The sequence below is a fragment of the Cavia porcellus genome, unplaced genomic scaffold (genome assembly GCF_034190915.1).
Source record: "Cavia porcellus strain 051 isolate PalLab524CR breed Dunkin Hartley unplaced genomic scaffold, mCavPor4.1 scaffold_2, whole genome shotgun sequence".
In the NCBI taxonomy this organism is placed as follows: Eukaryota; Metazoa; Chordata; class Mammalia; order Rodentia; family Caviidae; genus Cavia; species Cavia porcellus.
The window spans coordinates 140,773,467-140,795,967 of record NW_026947485.1 but is presented as its reverse complement, the minus strand read 5'-3'; the positions used below and the strand labels follow the sequence as shown (position 1 = coordinate 140,795,967).

Here is a 22,501-nt window from a genome sequence, read left to right as displayed (position 1 = left end):
CTTGCCTTTTCCCTTTTTAAATCATGTGCTGAAGAACAGAAAATCTTAATTTTGTGTTGTTTAATTTACATGTTTTGTCTTATTTGCCTGTCCCAACGTCATGAAAATATTCTTCTAGGCTTTCTTCTAGAAACCTGATAGCTTTATTTACCTTTTAAATTTAGACTCATGATCCTCTGAATATTGTTTTGTTAATGGTCAAGTTGACTTTTTTCCCAATGAATATTCAGCTGACCTAGCATAACCTATTAATAAACTCTAAGTTCAGGGGGTCATTTGTCATGAATTAAAAAACCATATAAAGTGAGGGTCTATTTTAGTGCTCATATTCTTCTCTTGGCCTTTTTGTCTACATTTGTTCTAACACAATACTATCTTAATTTCTCTGACTTCACAGCAAGTTTGATAACAGGAATACCAGTATTTAATGACTTTTAAAAGTGTGCCAACCCATGTCCTTCTCCCTCTCAAAATTCCAGGATCTTGATTTTGAGTACAGCATACTTAAAGAGATAAGCCTGTGTGAGTAGGTGGGGTGTGATATATTCAATCTCCTACTGTATAAACATGGATTATGCTCCATTTATGTAGTCTCAGCATATTTTTGTAATTTTTAGCATACACATTTTGCCCAAGTTTTATTAGATAAATTCTTAGTTACCCTACATACTTTTGGGGTTACTCTAAATGTACTTGAAAGTTTTTATTTTACCCTTCTTTGTTGTTGGTACACAAATTACAGTTAATTTTTGTATACTGGTATTATATCCAATCAACACTTTGCTAAAATCACTTAATAGTTTATTAGTAAATGAATTTGGATTTTACTTCAGTCCTTTCTAAATTCTGTATATATTTTATTTTGTTTTCCTGAGAGTACTGGTAAGGACCCCAGTACAGTCTTCAAAAGAGGGAGACATATTTATTGGGCATGAATCAATAGCTTTTTATAAGTATGATACTAAGCACAGATTTTTGTTGTTGATGTGCTTCATCAAATTAAGGATATTTCCTTCCATGCCTAGTTTGATGAATGTTTGAACCACATTGACACATTAAATTTTGTCAAATGATTTCTCTAAATCTAGAGACGATCCTATAGATTTATTATTCTGGTAAAGGGATGGATCACATTTATTTTTAAAAAACCCAATTTTGCATTCCCAAAGCAAATCATGTTGGTCATAACATATTATCCTTACATATCACTCTTTCATTTTTGTATCTACATTCTTGAGAAATACTGACCTATAATTGCTTTGTCATGTTATTGTGGTAAAATCGGAAGGGCTTTACTACTTTATGATGAACAAATCATAAAGAGTACTGACACATGTCCCCCCAACCCTTATTTTAATTCTCTGGACATCTATGTAAATCTGATATTATAGCTTACTTAAATAAATGGAAGATTTATCAGTGAAGCCCCCAGACTCATGCTTCTTTGTGAAAATATCTTTGATTAATTCAATTTCCCACCGACACTGCTCAACTCAGATTTCTGATTTTTTTTTTCATATCAGTTTGGGCAAATTGTGCTTTTCATGAATTATGGCCTTTAGATTATTAAATGTGTTAGTATAACACTTTGGGGGGTTGCCACTCCGAGTTGAAATTGTTCTTTTGGCTCACTTTTAATTCGGTCATGTGCAATACCATTTCCTGTCCCCCGAAAAGCACACCTCTGGGGTGCCTGGTTCATAACCTCAGTACCCTTAGTTTAAAGAAAACTGTAAGAATTAAATAATCTTTTACTGCCAGGAGGCATGGTAGACCTATGAGCTTAACGGCAGCCCATGGCCTAAAGAGGGGACGTTTTACCCCTGTGTTCTTAAAAATTTATATGACCTTTTGTTACAGTGGTGACAAGTTAGCTGAAATTCCCTATGTACAGGCCTTCCTTACCCTACGGACATGCTCTTCTCTCATTAAACCACGTACGGCAGTTCAAATATCTCTGGCTAACTCTACTGGACCAGAAACTCTCCCCTCTTCCCCACAAGACCCCTTAGATGATGTGCCCCCGTCTTTACTCCCCCTCCTCCTGTCTCCGAGATCAAACCCCGCAGCCTTCTCAGCCTGAGGTTTCTATACCCACTGCGCGGCCTCTCCCCTTCTCTCACCCACAGTGGCCTCTAATCCTTCCCTTACAGTCTCTCCCCAATCTCCAACTTCTCAATTCCCCCACCTGAGCCATCTGTTCGTTGGAGGGTTCTCTATCCCCTTCCCCTGCGTTGCCATTTTCTCCACCAACTCACCATATGTGGTCTTGTGCGTTTCAGCCTTCAGATGGGCCACAAGGTTATCAGCAACCATCTTGGTTGCGTGTTGGGGAGCCGCCATCTTGTGGCCCTCTCCCACGTGACAGGGTGCCACCATCAGGCGACGGGTCTCAGGCTCAACAGCCATCCCCTTGTGGCTCCTTGTGTGATCAGCAGCAGCCACTGTGCTGCAGGTCACATGATGACCAGTTGCCATCTTACTCTCCCTCACTGTGTTAATGCTGCAGGTCACACAATGACCCACTAACAGCCTGCGTTTCCTTGTTGCATGGTGAAGAGCAGCCACTTTGTAGCCAATCATCCTATAATTGCCCACATATGTCTGCTGGACAGTTGGCCACTCGGTGGCCATCTACTCCACAACCTTCTCAGCCTCAAGCTCTACTCCCATTTTGGAACAGACTGGCCCCGAGGGACTAGGTAATATACATGTGCCTCTCTCCCTCTCTGACCTAGCTCAGATTAGCCATAAATTAAGTTGCTTCTCTGTTGACCCATAGAATTATATTAGAGAATTTGAAATTATAACTAATTGTTATGATTTACACTTCAAGGATATTTATGTGATTCTGAACTCCACCCTCAGCTCACAAGAGCAAGCTCAGCTGTGGCAAGCAGCTCGAGAAGAAGCCAATGGCAGACATAAGGCAAATACCGCTGAAAATGACCCTAGGCCTACTGCAGTTCCAGAACATGATCCTAACTGGAATTACAAAAATGGAGAAAGTTTTTATAAAATACATAAGAGGGTTGAATGTCTAACTGTGGGCCTTAATAAAATTGCTCACAAACGTACTAACTATAACAAACTTTTAGAACAGTTCCAGGAAGCTAATGAAAATCCAGCTGTGTTCCTGAATCAGCTTAGGGACACTTTAATTAAGTTTACTAATTTAAACCCAGACTCTCATGAAGGGATAATTGTTGTTAACTCTTATTTTATTTCTCACTCTGCTCCTGATATTCGTGCAAAGTTACAAAAGGCTGAACATGGCCTTCAAACCCCACAAGGAGACCTTCTTAATATAGTCTTCTGTGTTTTCAACAACAGAGAAGAAACTCAAAAAGAGGCACAAAAAAAAGAAATTTGCTAAATATCAGTCTGATCTCTTAGCAGTAGCACTTGGGAGTCCCAAGACAGGAAAGCCAAAACAAGGCAGAGCTGTCCGAGCCCCTCCCAGAACATGCCTCAAGAGCAACAAAGGAGGACACTGGGCAACAGTGCCCCAATCCTGGCGTTCCTTTGGGGCCTTGTCCCTACTGCAATCTCAAGGGCCACTGAAAGAGTGACTGTCCTAGCTGCCAGAGGGCGTGTAAGCCATCTTCTAACTCCTTGCCCTCACAGGAGATTTCATCATTGCCAGATTCATCTCCGGCTGATCTACTTGGACTTGCTGCAGAAGACTGATGGAGCTCAGGGCCCAAGCCCCCATTAAGGTATCCTTCTCGGAGCCCCCAGTCTCACTGGAGGCCTCAGGTAAGACATTATCTGTACTTGTAGGCACGAGGGTGACTACAGTGTACTTCCTGAGTTTGCAGGCCCTTGTATTAAGTCCTCAATCTCTGTAATGGGTGATGATGGCCAGCCTACATAGCCTTTGCAGACAGGGCCTATTCCATGCAGATTCCAGACTTTCTTCTTTACCCATAGCTTCTTATTAATTCCAACATGTCCCACACCCCTTTTAGGTAGGGTTCTCCTTCAAAAGCTTAACTTCTCCTTTACCTTCTCCCTCCCCACAGCTTTAGTCCTCCAAACACCTTCACAGTGTACCACAAAGTCATCTACTCCCCTTTCTTGTTTTCAATCCCATAGTTTGGGATACCTCCAATGCCACCTATGCTACCCATACCATTCCTATTTTAATTCGTCTCAGGGATCCTTCAATTTTTCCTTGTGTTCCCCAATTCCCATAGCTCCCAAACATTTACAGGGACTTACACCTATAATTAAGCACCTTTTAGACAATGGTTTTCTTAAACCTACCCATCCACCCTATAATACTCCCATTCTCCCAGTACTCAAGCCTGAAGCGTCTTACTGTCTAGTGCAGGACCTTAGGGTAAACAATAGTGCTGTTACCCCAATCCACCCAGTGGTGCCAAACCCTTATACCATGCTCTCTCATATAGCCTCCCTCCACTGCTCACTTAAAGATGCCTTTTTTACCATTCCCTTACACCCCAATTGTCAGGATTTCTTGTGTTTACATGGAGTGATCCAGATACTCTCAGGTCAACAACTTACTTGGACAGTTCTCCCCCAAGGGTTCAGGGATAGTCTTCACTTCTTTTTTTAGACAAGCTCTTGCTGCTGACCTTGCATAACTTGATCACAAACCTAACACTCTCTTTCAATACATAAATGACTTTTTCTTATGTTCTCCATCCCATATGTTAGCCATACAGCATTCAGCTAGTCTCCTCAATTTTCTTGCCAGTAGTGGGTACAGGGTCTCTCCTGCTAAAGCCCAAATAGCTTCCCCAAAAGTCAGATACCTAGGTCTCTCTCTCACCCCAACCCACCACCTGTTCCATCACTATAGATAGTAAGGCAATTATTCACGATCTCCAGATGCCCACAACTAAACAACAGGTTACATCTTTTCTAGGTTTAGCTAATTTCTTGCGTCTCTGGATTCCTAACTTTGCAGCTCTAGCTCAACCCCTCTACAAAGCTTCTAAGGGCCCCTCATCAAAACCTATAGACCCCACTATGCCCAAACATGCCTCCTTTCATAAATTAAAAAAGGTTCTCCTAAGAGCTCCAGCCCTTACCCTTGCTGATCCCACCCAAAGTTTCACTCTATATACTTACCTCTCAAGGCCACAACGCTGTAGGTATACTAAGACACAAGAAGGGACCTACCTTGTCAAAGCAGTTAGACAACACAGTAAAGGATGGGCACCTTGTCTCCGAGCCCTTGTGGCTGCAGCCCTACTGACATAAGAAGCTAAAAAGTTTGCATTAGGGTAGTCTATTACAGACCACTCACCTCATCATCTAAGAGAGCTTTTCTCACATAAGGCACTCCCTTCCCTGATGACCCCTTCTCACCTTCAACAGGTCTATCTAGCCTTCTCTCAGGACCCTTCTATTTCTATTGCAACTAGTGTTCCTCTTAATGTGGCAATTTTACTTGCCACCTCAGAGGGCTATCCTCACCATGACTGTATTGAGGTCTTACAGATGACACCCACTCTTTTCCCTAACATCAGCAGCACACCTCTCTCTTTAGCCTTTGACACATGGTTCATAGGTGGCAGTTCAACAAACACAGGCAGCCAAAAAAAAAAAGCAGGATATGCAGTAGTTAACCAGTCAAAAGTTATAGAGGCTAATCCACTGCCACCTGGGACCTCTTCCCAGTGGGCAGAATTTATTGCCCTTACAAGGGCTCTTACACTAGCAAGGGACAAAGTTATAAGTATATACACTGATTCAAAGTATACATTTAGCATTTTCTGCTTCCATGCCTCTATCTGGCAAGACAGGTTTTATCAGCTCTCAGGGAACCCCCATTAATAATGCGCCTCTTTAACATTAAATTTCTAGAGGCAGCACTACTCCCAAAGCAGCAGCAGTTATTCATTGTAGACACCAGAATTCTGCAGATCCGATTACTCAAGGCAATGCCTTTGCAGATTCACAGGCCAAGTTAGCTGCACAAAGGCCCTATCCTTCTCATCTTCTCCCGTTAGTCCCAAACTGTCTACCTCAGCCTAATTATTCACCAGAGCAACTACAGTTACTTCATAAACCAGGTTACACACAAAACACTCAGGGATGGATCTTCCAGGGATCAAAACTTGTTCTCCCCAGATCAGCAGGCCTTAGACATCATCACTGACTTGCACAACTGTTTCCATATAGGATCACAGGCTCCATACAGACTCTTAACCCCAGTAGTTACACATCGTTTTCTAAAGGCTATCATTCTTCAGATTACTCACAACTGTCATCTCTGTGCTGGGACCTCTCCTTAGGGATACACAGCAGCCCCTTCCTTTCCTACTCATCAATTTTGCGGACACACCCTTGGTCAGGACTGGCAGGTAGATTTTACACACATGCACCGCCATAAAACTCTCAAATATCTTCTCACCTTTGTTTGTACTTTTTCAGGATGGATAGAAGCCTTTCCCACAACCAGGGAGACTGCTGATATAGTTACTAAAGTCCTGTTACAGGAAATCATCCCAAGGGTTGGTCTACCTCAGGGTACTCAGTCAGATATCGGTCCAGCCCTTATTTCTCAGATCACTCAACAAGTATCCTCAAGCTTACACATCACCTGGTGCCTACACATTCCATACCATTCACAATCCTCAGGGAAAGTAGAAAAGGCAAATGGCCTCACAAAAACACATCTTACAAAACTCATTTTAGAACTATACCAACCTTTGCCTCAACTTCTCCCCCTAGCCTTAGCCAAGTTCAGGGTACTTCCCCAGGTTCCTACATTTTTAAGTCCTTTCAAAGTCATGTATGGCAGGCCATTCCTACTCCACAATCTTCCTAGCCCCCAAAGTCTCCCTCCTCTTGCTGACTATATCCCAACCCTGTCCTTCCTCTGACACTTGTTATGACAACATACCGATCTCTGCTTTCCCCAACCCTCTGTGAAGGGACCAAACCAGATCCTCCCATATACCTAGGAGACCGAATTTATCTCAAATCTTCTAAATCCACAGGACTACAACCAAGGTGGAGTGACCCCTTCCTGGTTTTCTTGGCAACCCCAACAGCAGTCAAAGTTACTGGACTGTCATCCTGGTTCCACATCACTCAAGGTAAGCGATGCACTCCCAACCCTGAATCTAACCATCCTGAGTGGCCATCTCATCTTCTATCGCCCACCTGGCTCCGTCTCACCAAGGCCTCACAGCCACAACTCTCAGGCTAAGTCATGTTTTGCTATCTAATTTGGTTCCTAATTCCTTACATCCTATTAATTATCTTTTTTGCAGCAGGACTGGGGACAGTCTTTCCTAAAGACTCCCACATCATGTGTAAGATTGTCTACATGCTGTTCTACATGACAGCTGTCTTAGTTCTCTCTACCCTCAGCTGTTTAGTCAACATGGGATCCCTGTGGGCCTAGGCTCTTATCTCCCTTAGTGACACAGCCACGGCCATCCCCACCCCTCTTACTCCTTCTAGCTCAACTCCTGGATCAGAGACAAGCCCTACCCACCTACAGTTTTAACTTTTACCCCTTAGGATGGGGGAAATAATTACCTCCCATAACTTTACTCCTCCTAACCCCACACTTATTTTTCAGAATTCTACCTCACCGTGGTCCTGATGAAATGGCATATTTAAATCAAAGACACCTTTTTCCTTTTATCTCTCCTGGGTCCTTAAATATGATAAGGGTCTTCCTCCTCATAGCACCTTGTCTCTTTGTTTTTCCAGTCTAAGATGCTGGCATTCACCAATGATGAAGTTGTCCTGGCTGAAACACCTGGAAACAGCTTCTACATGGGCATCAACCATCATCCCGTCAACCTTCCTAAACCCCAATACAGCACCCCCTTTCAGCAGAAAGTAGTAAGAGAGAGACGTCGCCCTTCCCTAATAAAAAGAGGGGAATGAAAGGATTTTGCCCTAGAATAAGTTACACCACATTACGGCAATGGGAGGCAAAACCAAGGGATGTTTACCTTGAGGTTACGTCCTCCTTCCCCTATAACAACTTCCTTTCTTCTTTCCCAGTGGCACGAAAAAAGGTCCCAATCAGCTGCTCGTGCATCATCAATACCCATCAAGCAGAATCCCCAGTCAGAGGTTATACATATATCCCATGTTCAGACCAGAAGAGGCCCGGACCATCTATGATTGATTGTTGGACTCTTCTCCACGTCCTTAGAATAAAGGCTACTGTTACTTCCTATTTTTTCCTCTTTCATCACACCAAAAACTCTAACAGGTCTTTCTTTTTGGCACTATAATGATGTATCTTTTTATTGTTTTCTGGCTTCCATAGTGTCAGCTGAAAGCTTCTATCATCTGAGCTAATGTAATTAAACAACTATCAGTTAAGGATACTTGTTAGTATATAAAAGTAAAAATAAATAAAACTCTTAATTTATAGATATATGAAGGTATATAATAAAATTGGAAGACTGCTTACAGATAAATTTCAGAAAGATAAATATTTAACTTTTAAGAGATACAAAGTCTATATAAAAATGTATTATCCTCTATCAACACATAGGTAGGAAACTCAACTATAAATTTTACTTAAAATGGTTATAATTTATAATAGCAGCAAAAAACATTAAATTCCTAAAAGTAAATTCAATGAAAGATGTAGAACGTTACTGAAAGAAACTAGAGAAACTACATAAATGGAGGGAAATAACACACTCACTGGCTTGTAAGAATCAATTTTATGAATACCAATTTTCTCAAAATAATCTGTATGTTAAATATAATCCTAGTATACTTCCTCAGACATTCTGTTGAGGAACCTGACAAAGTGACTTTAAAACTTAAATGGGAATCAAGAATAGTCAAGACAATCTTTAAGAATACAGTAGAAAGATAGTAACATAGAAAGCAAACTTTTAAAATGTGTTAATTAATAGATATTACAAAATGAATAAAACAGATCAACAGATGAACAAAGTGGCTGAGGATATAGCTCAGTGGCACAGTGCCTGCCTGGCAGGCATAAGGTCCTAGTTCAATTGTTGGTACCAAAAACAAAAACAAAAATAAAAGCTAATAGAACAAAGAGATATCATCCCATAGATGAACTTTCTGCAATAATAACTATGCAGTGTTCTAACCTAAACTGTTTCATTTTAAGCAAGCATACATAGTGAATACCATATAGAACAGTACAGAAATAAATATGCACTACATACCCTTGACATGATGCTGCATTACAGAGCTCAAGAAGTAGCAGACGTTTTTCACTACTTACACTAATTGGATACTGGTAGAGAAATATGGCCTATATTTCCTCAAAAAATGCAAGTCAATTCCAAAATGGTTGTAGATCTAAACACAAAAGGTAAAATGATAAATCCTCGAAAAGATAATCGAAGTCTTTATAATGTTGGAGTAGAAAAAGATTTTTTTAACTAGGGCAAAAGAACAAAACTTTACTGAAAAAGACACCACCAATAACCTGAATCATAATATAATTAAAACTTCTATTGAGGGGTAAGGATGTAGCTCAGCAGGAGTGCTTGCTTGTATCAGGGCTTGGATTGTTTACCAGAAACCAAACCAAACCAAATCTTTTGAGAAGCCAAATAAGAAAAGAAATTTAGTCCATGTCCACAATATAAAAAGGAATTCCCGAAAATAAAAAAAAATAAGATAGCACAAAACAAATGTGCTAACAGAATGAGGCATACCAGAAATGAATACTCAAATGGTTAAAAAATACATAAAAAGGGGTCAATTTCCAGCTTGGCTGAAAATCTGAGTTAAAGAACCCAGTAAATTGCCACTATACCTTAGATACCAAAAATACTAATTTTGTAGAGCTGGCAACTGAACGTGGAGTGTCATTTACGGTAGGCAGGTAGTCTACGACCGAGCTGCATCCTCTTTGAGACCAAAATTAAAAGAGAAACCATATCAAATGCTGGTGCAAATATTAAGCAACTAGAATATTTCCACATTATTGCTGTGGCAGTAGTCATCTTAAAAATTTTTTGGAAGCATTAACATCTGAATATATTATGGTCAAGTTAATCTTAGAAAATATGTACCAAGGAGCACAAGATTGTTCAATGAAGCACTGCTGATAATAACAAACTGTAAAAAACCCAAATGATCAACAGTCGAATGGACACTTACTTATATTAACTTCACTGTGATAATCTACTGAAGCTGTACACTTAAGTGTATATATATTTCTATATCTAAATGCACATTTCAATGAAAAGTTGAAATACTCAATGGAAGAAAACATATCTAAGTATTAAGTCATACTTAAGCTAAAGCCTATGACTAGGTTTTATGCTTTCCATTCTTTCGCATTTTCTAAATTTTCTTTCACATTCTTGTATTTGACTAGTAAACAACAACAATAACAATAATAATAATGATAATTTTTAAAATTTCTGGCCAGAGATTTAGCTAAGCAATATATAAAGCATCTGCCTGGTGAGTGTGAAATCATGAATTTAATCCTCAGATTAAACAACAACAAAAAATTTCCTTATTAGCATCAGCCTTATATGGATCACTTAAAAACTAAGTTGTCAAAAGTAAGATAGCTTTATGACTGCAAGAAGATACAATTAATAAACACATACTAATTAAAGGAATGAAGTGCAATTATCTTGCACATATGAAAACTTAAACGATCATTCTAGTAACTGAGGTAAATAATAAAGAATAAGAGACATTTACACAAAACAAGATGTCATGAAATTTAACTTCTCCATTCCCTTTTCTAAGAGTATAGCAACCAAAAAGGAAATGTAAAAACAAAATTTCCAAGTCAAAGAGCATAAAAAAATGTCTTGGCTCTGGTTGAGACACAGAGAGAGATGGTAGAGAGGAAGAGGAATGTTCTGTCTATAGTTCCAGGCCATCACCTCATCCAGACCTGTGGCTGAAATCCACATTACCTAAAGAGCCTTTAGTTTCAGGGTATGATACCCTAAGTAACAGGCAGAAGCAAAGGTAATTCCTTTCCAGTGAACAACATCTCATTTTCAGGTCAGAATTTCCATATATAAAATATCAAACAACAGGTCAAACCAGGTCAGAATTTCCATATATAAAATATCAAACAACATGAATTCACAATAAAAAGTATAAGTAACAAAAGAAATCTGGCAAAGGTTAGCAAAATAGGACACAGGAAAATGTGAAGATCACCAGACACCAGAACTTTACAGAAATATAACCAAAAAAGAAGATACTTAGAAACATAAGAAAATATGCCAGGTATGGTGTACATCAATAAAGCCAGGAAGCTGATGAAGGAAGATTGCCACGACTAGCCTGGCTTATGTAGTGAATTTTATTTATTGATTTATTTATTGGGTACCGGGGATTGAACTCAAGACCACGCACTTGCCAAGCAGACTCATACTGCTCATACTTATGTAGTGAATTTAAGGCCAGCCTGAGCCACTGTACACAGTGAGATTCTGTCTCAAACCACCACCACCACCTAAAAAACAACGTGAACAAGAGAATAGGAACTATAAAAGTAAATTATGTAAGTAAAACAGAGTACGAATAAAAATGAAGATCAGCCCTACTGAAAAAAAAATGATTAGCAAAATAGAAAATAAAAATACTCAGGATGTAATATCTAGAAAGAACAGAACAGAAATACTTTTAAAAAACAGAGTAACAGACACATATCGGATAGAATGAGAAAGTAGAAAATACTTCTAAATAGCTTTCCAAAAGAGAACTGAGAGAATATAAGAAAATTATTAACAGTCCAAGATAAAAGTGAATTTCAGATTCACTAAGTTCAAAGAATCTTAAGTAGGATAAGATTCTGCCAGTTATGTGCAGGAGAAAATGTAGATGAAGGCAGATGAATGTAGAAGCAAAGATTTTCACAGCAGTTATCAAAACTCTAGGTAGGGGTAGGGGAATGGGAGCTCAAATAATTGACATAGGAATGACCATATAAACAAGAGTTTAAATAAAACACAACTTGGAAGAAAAAGATACTATAAACAGTGTATGTAGAAAACTTGACTGAAATGTACAAATTTCAAGAAAACTGTAAATTGCCAAGTGTGATTGATGGTTCCCCCAAAGCCTCATGCAGTCATAGATGGAGCTTTTTCAGAGGTGGCTGGATTGAGTGACACTGGAATTGACTCATGGTGCAAAGGTGGGATCAAGGGCACTAGGATGAAGGGTGTGAGTGCTACCCACCTTTGGTAGCCTAGATAAAATACAAGGGACAGAAAGAGCTGTGGTCCTGTAGCTCCTTGCTGGTTTTACTACTTTCTGCCTGTCATGAACTGTTTCTCCTCTGCAAAGTCTATCTGCCTAGCCACCCTGCCATGGAGCCAACCAATTACAGACTGAAACCTCTACAAACTATTAACTAAATAAACTTTTTCACCCTCCCCTTTGGATGTCAGGTATTCTATCTCAGAAACGGGACAAAGTAACTAAGATACCAAGGTAGACTAAACAATAAGTAGGAAAAAGATGACTATATCATTAAAGAAATTGGAAGAGTGAAATTTGCTCATATGGAGAAAAGTAGGCCTACAGATATTAGTTATTTCTATTAAACATTCAAAAAATGTAATTCTAATACTAAGAAAATTTCTTTAGAGAACACAAAAGATTTTCATACTTCATTTAAAAAGTATGTTGCTCACTTCATGAGACAGTTAAATCTTCATAAAATAGCCAGACAAGTTACAGAAATTGAAGGTCAATTTCAGTAATAAAGATGCAAAAAGTTTAAACTATACTTCCAAACCAAGTATAGTAACATGTTTTGAAACAGTGTAAGTCTACTCCAAGAAACTCATCAATATACATGATAAATAACATTATCATTAGCATGTCTATAGACGCAGAAAAAACATTCCATTAAGAATTTTGAAAACTCTCAAGAAACTAAAAATTAAAAAGATTTCCCCAGAGTTACACAATTTAGGAACCAAAAGCAGTTATACTAAATAGTGAACTGTTACTAATATTCTACCTTATAAAAAATACCCATGGTCACTTCTAACTTAGCAATATACAGGAAAGAAGCATAAAAAATTATAAAGACAAAAGTTTAAAAAGTTGAAAAGTTTATTTTAAAAAGTCAAAAAGAAATCTAAGGGAAAATTTGAAAAATACAAGAAAACTTGGCAATACTGCCAGTGCTATGGAGTATCTACATCTTCTCCCAAAATTCACATAGAAATTTGGTGATAATGTGTGAAGTGAGTCCTCTGGGGAAATGATTCAGTCATTAGTTACTTTAAAAACAGTAGGAAGGAACCAGCTGGATCCCTTTTACTGTTCATTTTTCATCAAGTGATGGCCTTCACCAAGAAGCCATCTTGGAAACAGAAAGCAACTTTCATTACACTTTGTACATGCCAGCACTCTGATTTGAAGATTTCCAGCAACCAAAACTGTGAGAATATTATTTCCTTTTGGGATAAATTACTCAGCCTTAGGCATGTTATTATAGCTGCAGGAATGGGTTAAGATGGCTAACTACATTAAAATACAAGTCACTATCAAATAGTAAAGTTATAAAAATAAATTTAGTAATATGATATACCATTTATAGGAGTTACATTTCTGCCTAAAATGTACAGAACAAGAGAGAATCATCTTCACCTTAACATAATAAAATGCCATACACACAACAAAATCATGTCTCTTAAAGAAGCAGACGAGGTAGCAAAGCAAAGTACACCGAGACATAAGAAGTTATGCTTGCCCCTCCAAAGACAGAAAGGACAAGATGATTGCTTCAGTTGTCAAACAGCACAGGAGTACAGAGCTGTCAGGCACTGTGCAAATGGTAAGAAAAATCAGCTAAAATTTGTAAACAAACTGCTAAAAGCAAAGTATGGACTAAATGTGAGTGCAGAACATTCAAGAACTGTAAAAATTTGCAAAGTTGGCAATCAACTTTTTGCTTGGCTCTCTACTGCATTCTTTTTTTCTTTTTTCTTTTTGGTATGGAGACTGAACTCAGGACCTCATGCTTGCCAAGCAGGCTAAATACCCGGCCTCTTTACTGTATTCTTAAAGGCAGGACTGATAAAGGGATGGGAGCTAAACAGGCTATCTGTTTGGTGGCAGAAGGGAATGACAGCCACTAAGTAAAAGGAATGAAACCGTAACTCTACCCTTCCACCCTACCTAAAAGGCTTAAACTATAAGTACTGGAACAAAGGCAACAATCGCTAGGCTCCACGATGGCTAGATATGGGTGAAAGAGAAAGGAACTTTTATTTCTGAAACAGCGTTAGGAAACATTTCATGATCCAGGCTCCTATTCTGATACCATTAGAGATCTCCTGGTACTGGGGAAGGGAACTCTCCAGCCCAAAACAGGAGGCAGAGTTTGGTTACTATGGGGAGAAGGAACAGAATCATGACCCCACCCCTAAGACCAAGAGATACTGTGTGTGTAACACTGAGGATGGACCAGGAAGACTGATGATAATCCTCCACCACCATTCCCAGGCTTGTGAGCATCAAGAAACAATAATGGTCTACACAGACATGTTACCTTTTTGCTTATTTTGAGCGAAGAGAGACTGTTCTGGGCCACAAACAAAATATATTATAATTAATGTATATAAACAACAAAACTTCCTTTTAAAATATTTTATAGTATTTTAAACAGAAGTAAACATCAGACTGTCTCACTACTGTGAGAAGTTGAGAGAAACTACACATATATAAGAGATAGTTAAGATAGTTATATTAGTGATTTCTCTGAGTTCACTGAAAAGTTTGTGCTAATATTGTTCAGCCAATTAAATGCAGATGACTTATACTTTGAGTGACTGATTTAAAGACAACAATATGCAATGTACATACAATTGTTACCCCTTATTATCATACTTTGAAATTCCTTTTTTTTCCCCCCCAGCTTTAAAACAAACCAAAAATAAGAGAAAGGCAAGTTACAGGTTGGCCACTTGTGAAAACTACTCTTAACTGAAGTATAGGTTAAGAGTAGTCAGGAGGGGCTGGGGATTTAGCTCAGCGGCATAATCACCTGCCTTGCAAGCAGGCAGACGTGAGTTCGATCCCTGGTACCGATAAGACCGAAAAAGACAAAAAAAAAAAAAAAAAAAAAAAAAGAAAAAGAGTAGTCAGGAAAGTTGAAAGCTGAGGATCAAATACAAATATTTGAAAAATCATACATTTTAGCTGTCACACTATGCGCAGCTAACTGGTGCACTGAAAATAACTAAAGCAATAACATTCAAAACCATTCAATCACTGATGAGATTTAATAAACTCTACTACACTGAAAGACTAGTGAGTAAAGAAACAGATTCACATTTATACATAACTGTTAACTATTAACTATAGTCTACTGATCTGCATGAGGTGTGATCAAAACTACAGTGAATACTGTGGCACAGTATCATCCACCTGAAAGTCAGGTTTGAAAGAACATTACCGTATGTCCTCATGCACCTTATTCAGGGGACCTGGCACTACCTGACGTCTGGCACTCTCCCAAAACAAAAACTCTGAAAACTAAATGTCTGACAACCACAACAGCGCAACTAAAGACACTCATAAAAGAGAACTTTCAGAACTGAAGCAGAAAGTGCCAAGAACTATGGGACGAGTGTGACCTTAAGTAAAGCGGAGCGTTTTGAGGGGGGATTAATGGCAAAGTGCCTCTTATTGTAGTTTTTTTTTTAAAATGTAAGTATTTACAGCATTTGTTGATTACACCTCATGTTATCTGACTATAAGGGTACAAACAAACAAAAAAGTCAGTATCAGAAAAAGGTCTATAAAGTCATCACAGATTTGGAAATTAAACTTCTCAGTAGCTGATGTGCAATGTGGAAATCATGTAAAAAATTAAGACTGCACATGAGCAGGGGATTTGGAGGTTGGGGGAAGTGTAGGGGAATAAAAAGGGAAATAAAAAGGATCAACATGCAATATATGCATTCACCAATAGCCCACAAAGGATATGTTCATTATCACAAACATATACTATACTAATAAAAATTTTAAAAAACACTTAGAATGAAACGAAAGTCTTAAATCAATGACTTAAGGTTAAGCATACAGAAAGCAATAGTAAAGAGCAGCAATCAACAAAATTGAAAACAAAAAAGTAGCCAAATAAAAGGTGGCTCTTCATAAAGTCCAACAAAATTGATAATGATAAAATCAAATTAATAAAGACAAAAGATGGCCAATATGAGGAACAACTGAAAAGACAGCACCACAGATGCTATATACATTCAAAGATAGTTAAGACATAAATTTATGACAACAACTGAATGAAACATAAATTTCTTTAAAGACAAAAAAGGTGTGGAAGTGAAACACTGTCAAAGACTGAAAGCTGTCAGCACTCAGGAGGCTGAGGCAGGAGAATTGCTATGAGTTCGAGGTCAGTCAGGCTTACAACATTATTTCAAGACCAGCCTAAACCGCATAGTGAAACAGTCTCAAAAAGACAAAAAAGACTGAAAGTTTTCAAGAAATAGGTGATTCTAACAATGCCTATTAAAGCAAGGCATTTACATTTTAAAACTTTCCAATAAAGAAAATCCTAGGCTCAGAAAAGTTAGTTTACAAACTCTAGTAGACATTTATAAAACAATACTAATTTGACGTAAATTTTTTGGGAAATACAACAAGAAAACACTGTCCAACTTGTGAAGTCAGCATAAACCTAACAGAAAGAATTCTATCATTTGAAATATATATGCGAAAAATGGACCGGGGAGGGAAGTGAAGAGGAAGAAGAGAAACCCTCAAAAAATACTAACAAATGTATCCCTCAATTTATAAAAATGAAGAAACACCATCACCAAGAAAAGCTTAACTCTATATCTGAAAATAAATTAATTTGTAAATAAAGCATATGATCCCTCAAAAAAAACATCTGAACAAACTCAACATCAATCCATAACTGAAACACTCAGCAATCCAAGAACAGAATGAGAATGTACTTAACATAATACCATTTGCTTTATTTCATGAAGGCTGCTATAACAAATTAGATGTTTCTTTTTTGGCAGAAATCTATTTTTCATAGTCTGGAGGTTCGGAAGTCTATGCTCAAAGTGTCAGTAGATTCAATTCGGATGAGGAGCTGCTTTCTGGTTCTTGCACTGCAGTCTTTACTCTGTTTCCTCACACTGCAGCATGGTGGAATGGGGGGAAGGGGCTCTTTGGAACTTCCTCTGAAAAGGCACTAATCCAGTTTTGATCTAATTACTCCCCAAACCTCAATCTCTCCTAAATACTCTCACACCTAGAATCAGGTTTCAGCATTTGAATTTTGAGAACAAAAACATAGTCTGTAGCGTCACTCTATCACACTTAATAAGGAAAGACTGAAAGCTCTCCTCTTAAAAATGGGTACAATACAAGGCAAGGATAGTTGCTCTCACCTTAAGTTTTCAACATCAAGCTAGAGGTCTTACCAATGTAGTAAGGGGAAAAAGGGAAAGGAGTAACAAATTTTAAAATATTTAAATATCATATTTGCAAATAACATCGCTAAGGAAATCCAAAGGAAATCTACGAAAAATGTTACCAGAATAAGTGAGCTTAGCAAACTGCAGAACTAAAGGTCAATGTGCAAAAAACTGAAGCAGTTTAACACTAAAAACTGACATTTAAAAGTTATTTATAATAGCGTAAAAATTATGAAGTATAAGACATAAATCTGACAAAATGCTCAACTGTATCTATGTTGAGGTATAAAATGTTGATTGATGTTAAGATGTTCGTTTCTTCTCAAATTGATCTATATACTCAACAGAGCCCAAATTAAAATCCTCTCAGAACTTTTTGTAAAAGCAGCAAGATGTCACTACGTTTCATGGGCAAGCAAAAGAACCAAAATAGCCAAAGTGATTTTTTAAAAGAATTCAGCTTAAGAATTCCTGATTCAAGACTTATAAAGTAAAAACAACCATGACAAAGCAGTATTAGAAAAATTATAGGCACAAGGATCAAAGGAATAGTCCTGAAACAAATACATATACATAGCTGACTCACGACAAATTAAATGCAAGACAGGAAAACTTCTAACAAACAGCACTAAAAGAACTACATAATCATTTGAAAAAACAAAAAGCCTTGACCCTTACCATGTCATACACAAAAATCAAAAATAGTAATAAGCCCGGATATAAAGGCCAGAATCATAAAACTCGTAAAGCGAAACACAAAAGGAAATCTGCACAACTTTCCTCTGGGCAAATAATTCTAAGAACACAGAAGCACAAACCATAAATCAAATCAAAATCGTAAAGTTCCCCTCTGTTATAATTAAGAAAATGTAAAAAGTTTCATTGTGACATGTGTTTATGGACCTATATCTGTTCAAGGAATTGAATAAAGAATACATACAAAAATTCTTGAAGCTCATTAAGATATACTACCTAATTTTAAAAAATGGCCCACAAGCCTGAAGAGAAACTTCAGAATTAAAGCACACAAATGAACAAATTCTCAGTGCCATCAGTCACAAGGCAAATGCAAGTTAAAATCACAGTGTGATAATGCTACACACCCACTAGAAGGGTTACAGCACTGATGTGGATGGGGGAACTTCAAATTGGTGGGTGTGTATGGACAGAAACACCTCTCTGGAAGTTTCTTACTTAAACATTCACTTTCCATACAACCCTGCATTTTCTACTTGCAGGCATTTACCAAATTTATATATATATATGCAGAAAGAATGCTCACAGTAACTTTATTAAGAATCCCAAACTGGAAATAATCCATATATCCACAAATGTTAAAAACGAAAAATTGTGGGGCTGGGGATTTAGCTCAGCGGCCTAAGTGCCTGCCTTGCAAGCACACGGTCATGAATTTGATCCCTGGTACTGATTAAAAAAAAAAAAAAATCGTGGTAAACAACATCACAGACTACCCAACAATAGAGATAAGCCCAAAAAAAAAAAACCCAACCATAAATGATCCTCAAACAAATCATGCTGAGAAAAGTAAGATGCAAGAGTGTATACTGGACATGGTGACACATGCCTGTACCCCAGGAACTGGGAGGCCAATGCAGGATTGCTGTGGTTTTGCGGTCAGTCTGGGTTACACTAGGAGTTCAAGAGCAGCCTGAACTACACGTAAAGCTCAAAAACAAAAACAAAAAGCACACAAAAAATTATATACATTACACACAAAAAACCGCGATATATTACACAATTCTATTTGTATGAAATTGTAGAACAAACGAAACAATTTACAGAGAGCCAAAGAAAAGTAATTGCCTGGGTATGAGGACCACTGAGCAACTACAAGAGAGCACAAGCGAATTTTTGAGAAGATGAAAATATTTTGGATCTTGAGTGTAGTATGCAAAAAAGTACACACTGTGAAGACAAAATGAATTGTACATTTCAAACAAGTGTATTTTATCATATTTAAGTTATCCTCAATAAAGTTGATTTTTAAAAGAAAAATTATTTGGTAACTATTAATACTGCTGGTATGAGAGTAAAACCATCAAAATCTAAGAAAACAGAACTATTTATAGCTTTGAAAAATGTGAAAATGAAAACAATCTTAGAAAGCCAACAACATAAGAAAATACTTACTGTTTATCAGAAAGTTTTGGGAAATATCATAGGTAATGCTACGACATCAGAGATACTCCCCTTGAAGTCAGAAACAATACCAAGGTTTTAGCTACTAGTGCTACTACTCAACACTACATAGTGTATAACGGTTAAAACTAGGAGAAAAACATGCTATTATAAAAATTAAAAAGCCAGCTACGAAACTCTGAATATTTTCAGGTAATTATCAACTCAAAATAATTGCATGATAAACAGAAAACTCAAATGCTATGCCATAATCAGAAGACAGCAAGAGCAAGAACTCTCTCTAGGGAAAGTAAAAAAAAAAAAAAGTTACTCAAGAGTTTCTACTACCACAGCAACCAAACTATACAGTAGCTAGAACACAGAGAAGAAATTTCATACAACTGGGGGGATGGGGAGATAAACCTTCCCTATGAATACAAAGCAAAATATAAATAAAATGGAGACCACATCCCTAAGGAGTAAGGAAGAGAAGTGTTCTCTACAAATTAATCTAAAATTTCAATATAACCTCATTCAAAACAGCTAAGAGTTTTAAAAAATTTAAACCACAACTGAGTCTCAAGTTCATCCAGAAGAATGCCCAAGAGTCAAGAACATTTTCAGCAAGTAATAAGAAGGAATAAACTGCTATCAAAACTTAAAAAATGCATACAATAGCAATTCCATTTCCATTTCCAGGAATCCATGCTCTAGAAATATTCACACATACAGCAAGTGCACTAAACTGCTCAACACTGACACTTGGGATGTAGGTATGACAAGAGGGGAAAATAGAAGTTGTACTTTTTTACCTTGCATTCTTTTTATAAAAACGTTAAAAATGTTTAAATCAAGGATTTAAGGTTTATAATTAAACATCGATCAATAAATTAGAAAGTTGCATCTATTACACAGCATTTCTTGTAATCGCAAAAACAAAATGTAATTAATGTAAATGTCTATCAATAGGGAATAGTCAAATGAAACCATTCAATATGATGAAATACCACTGGCCTTTAGAAACTGTTAAAGAGTCATGTAATGAAGCATGTCCAAGACACATAGCTAAGTGAAAAGACAAATGTCACAGAAATATGCTTGGTATACCACCTGCTCAGAAGGAAACCACCTTTTAGGGCCTGGGATTTAGCTCAGCGGCCTAAAAACCAGCCTGACAAGCACAAGATGATGAGTGCGATACCTGGTACCAAAAGAAAAAGAAAAAAGAAGAAAAAGAAAACCACCTTTGCAGGTATATGTGTGTTTAAAAGTAAATTTGTAAAAGGACTCTGAAAGATGAGCACCAAATTGTGAAATCTAGATAATGGAGTGGGACTGAAAATTTTTACAAAGTTCACATTTTACCTAATAGTTATCTATATCGTTGAATTTTGCACTAAGCTTGCATGTCTGTAATTCAAACAAATTAAAAATTAAACTCATTTCATATAAAAATGGCATGCATTTCTGAAAACAATTACAAAATTGAAAAAATTGCCTTAAAAGTTAATTTCTGCAATTTTCAGATTTATATACTCTTGAAATGAGTAGTCTTCAGCAAAGGTAACTGCCATTTTAAAAGAAATGCACCCAAATATTTCATGATAACAATATATTGAGCCATTAATTTTTAAAAAGGCAAACTTCACAAAACTAGTCAACCCACATCAGTATCTACGCAGATGTAAGAGAAAAAAAAATAGCTTTTAATCCCTTACATTATCTTCCTGTCTGTAAAATCTGCCTATCTTCTCTCTTTTTTCTCAAGTTGGTTTGAACGGCTTCAAACTCACCATTTTGAATGTGCGCAAAATGACTAACAAGCAGTAATTTTGAGGCCAAAACCAAAGGTGCATCTGCCAGATGGGTGCTCTGACAGGACTTTGCCAACCGGAAGGGGGATGGATGGAGTCGCTAGCCTCCCCCTAGCCCCGGGAGAACCATCCTGTGGTTTTTAGGGTGTCTGTGGGCCCGAGCTGCGTTGACAATCGCGAAAAACGCAAATACACCCCGCACCGCGACCGCAACGGAAGGCGTTCGGGGGAGGGGGCCGAGGCCCTGTGGCGCAGGAAGGATCGCTCGCGGCCAGGTGACCGGAGCCGCGCAGGAGGGCGGTGCGAGGCGCCGGTGGGCGGCACTCGGGCTGTCGCGGTGGTAGGGTCCTTGGCCAGGGAACCAAGGACAGCAGAAAAGGGGGCGGGAAAGGCGGCTAGAGGGGACCCCGGTACCGACCGGTGCTGCTTTTGGCAGAGAGCGCGGCCCCAGCTCCGGGCTGCACTGGGCCCAGGAGGCGAAGGAGGCCTCCACAGCCATCAACCCCACCCACCCACCATGGCCGGCGCCGCGGCCAGGGACAGGCCCCGCAGCTTCTCCTGGAGAGACCGAGACACGCAGCAGCTGAAGGCAGCAATCTCCTCGCCCCGACCCCCGTAATCCTGACATCAGAAAAGGCTGGACTGCTACAAAAAAAAAAAAAAAAAAAAACCTCACCGAAAAGTGGTGAAGCGGCTCCGGAACGTGAACAGCGCTGGATTCTCCACCCGCCACCACCGCCTTCTTCTCCGCCTCCGCCTCCTCCCCCGCCGAGCGCGCAGCGGCAGGCGGCGGCGGCGGAAGCAGAGGCGGTAGCGGCGTGCCCCGCCCCTCGCGCCGTGGAGGAGGCGGGGCGACGATTGAGCCCCACCCCAAAATAGTGTTGTGCAATAGATGTCTGCAGCCTCTGCGGGCGGGGGAGAAACGGACACTCCCAATAGAAACTGGAGGAGTGAGCTCACGTCAAGAGTTGGGACGTGGCAGAAAAGAGGCAAAATACTTGCTGCGCATTGCTGGGAGTCTCTGTCGGAGCGCTTCACGGATTGGCCGAAGGGCGGAAAAACGAAGGCCGACCCCGCCCCCCGCCTGCTCCCACCTCCTTCCCCTGCAGCACTGCGACGTTTGGCGAGGGGGCGGGGCACCGTGTCCGGGCTGAA

The 22,501-nt window shown here is 38.8% G+C and overlaps 1 protein-coding gene across 3 annotated transcripts in view; it reads right to left on the bottom strand.

Moving 5' to 3' along the window:
* Window positions 1-22,164, bottom strand: part of Pja2 (praja ring finger ubiquitin ligase 2) — a 67,512-nt gene extending 45,348 nt beyond the window's left edge. For all 3 annotated transcript variants that reach the window (XM_063245472.1, XM_003479302.5, XM_063245473.1), the window contains exon 1: window positions 22,023-22,164. The gene's annotated coding sequence lies outside the window, so the exon portion shown is untranslated. The remainder of the gene's footprint in view (window positions 1-22,022) is intronic.
* Window positions 22,165-22,501: the final 337 nt, after the last annotated feature.